This window comes from Meleagris gallopavo, chromosome 12, assembly GCF_000146605.3.
Source record: "Meleagris gallopavo isolate NT-WF06-2002-E0010 breed Aviagen turkey brand Nicholas breeding stock chromosome 12, Turkey_5.1, whole genome shotgun sequence".
NCBI classification, from domain to species: domain Eukaryota; kingdom Metazoa; phylum Chordata; class Aves; order Galliformes; family Phasianidae; genus Meleagris; species Meleagris gallopavo.
Genome location: NC_015022.2, coordinates 14,541,879 through 14,544,030, shown reverse-complemented (window position 1 = coordinate 14,544,030; position 2,152 = coordinate 14,541,879).

The window sequence follows — 2,152 nt, the reverse complement described above, 5'->3', positions numbered from 1 at the left end:
AACAACAAGAGATATTGATAGAAAACAATTTTCAGTATTCACCAGCTCTCCTCATCATGCCAGTCTAGGGCTTTGGAATAGACCCAGTGGAGGGCAGCCTCCTATCTACATTTCTGACAGATGGGGCATGATGCTCACCTTTCCTGCCATCTAGTTTGTGCTTTGACAATTCAGTATGGAAACTCCAGCAAATGTATGCAGAGCGTGAAGATCCCCGGCTCCTGTTCTCCTCTCGAGGAAGTTAGCCAGGCATTGCAGAAATGTGATGCGTGAATAACACAGAGTCTAAGCAGAAAATGAGTATGTTTTAAACAAGTCCACTGGAAAAGAATTAGCAGTGAAACTGAAAAGAGCCATATGCCAATAAGGGGGGAAAGTGACTCAAAGTGACACGTTGTAATAATATAATTGAGTTAGGATTAAATTGCAGAAGGATAAAAGCAAGGACAGAGCTAAAAAGGTAGAGACTGCGACATGTGCTGCCTTGTTAAGTGGGAGATGGTCAACAGGAGGAGATTCTCTTGCTGCTTTCCTTTCATTTATAATTAGGCAGTGAAAGTACCAGGGGCATGTCAAGCCATTTGAGGGTTTAAATAAAACAGCACTTCTCTGAACCATCATGGCTCAGTTTCAGCATCTCCCCATCCCCCATGACTCCTTGGAGGCAGTGGGAGTCTACAGCTATCTCCTCCTGTGGGAAACCCTCCCTGGCAGACAGCATCCGGACCTTCTCTGTCTCCCACCCTCAATCTTTATTGTTAAGGGAAAGGGGGAGGTGAGAAGGGTGTGAGGCACCCTGAAGAAATCCCCTGTTTATTTAAGAGTTTTTGCGGGCAGGGGTGTGGGGGAGGGTGCTTCTTTTCCTCCTCTGAATTCTCCTCTATTAATATATTCCATTTAAATTGCTCACGGCACCATGTACTAATTAGGACTAGAATGACAGTTTGAGGAGAACAACTGAACCCACTTGAACTCTTGGAGTTCAGAGTTCATGCACATATGGGAAAAACATCTTCCCATTTATTTCTGCAAATACGCTGCACGTATCATGGAAAATATAGGTGATATGGACAGAGCTGATCCTAATGGCTCCTGGAGATGCTCCAGATTGCAGCCAAAGAGATTTAAAATACTCATTTAAAGAAAACTTGTACTGAATTGGTTCTGCTGATGATCACATACAGAATTACACTGACATAAATGAAAGAGTTAATTTGATATCAATTTAGACATACTAGAACAAAAGCACGATTAATGTCCTAAGGAATGTAAAGGCAGGCATATTCCAATCCAGTATGTCAATGAAGAATAGTTTCCAGCTAGACTAAAACAAGAAAATTGCACAGAGCTACATGGAGCTGTGCACTAAATAAATGAAGTCAGAACATGTTTGACTGAAGGCAAGGCTCTGTGTTAGCTAATCTCAGACCAGGCGCCTCAGCACTTACCTTCAGTCAAAAGTCAGTGGTTTTTTGCAATGTTCATGTTATAATAGCAACACTTAGTGATTGTAAGCATATATCTTGTGCCATTTTAGTCAGGTGTGTAAATTGTACTAGGTGCACACATTGATTTAACTTCCCCAAATCAATTTTCTTATTTTGATGACTTTTATTTTGTCCATTTAAAACAACACTTCGGGTGCTGGCTTTGAGCCACTTCCATCCCCATCGTAGAGCATCCAAATATTGACTTGTACCAGCTTAATGAAATTGATTTTGACTTCTCACCTTTTATTATTTTGGCGGGAGGTTGTGTGCAGACCAACTCTATAATGAAACTGGATGATTTACTCAATACCACGCAGCAAATCATTGCCACAGCTGGAAACAAGAACAGGTTTCCATAGAGGCTCACCATACAAATTTGACTACAGGTTCTGAAAAGCAGCATGCTTGAATTGCCTGTAAACTCTGGTTTAGATATTAGTTTCTCCTTGGTCTCTTAAGGAGAGGTTTCTTTAAGAGTGACTTAGCTGAAATGTATGTTTCTCATCTGTTCTGTTGTACTCTCCACTACTCTACTTTACAACTGCATTCTATTTCTTGCAGTGGCCTTCTTGCTAAGGTACCTGTGTATGCCACTATAAGGAAATTAGTTGCTGTCTGTCATATGGTTCATTTGCTTACTTCTACTCCTATGTTCTCTCAGC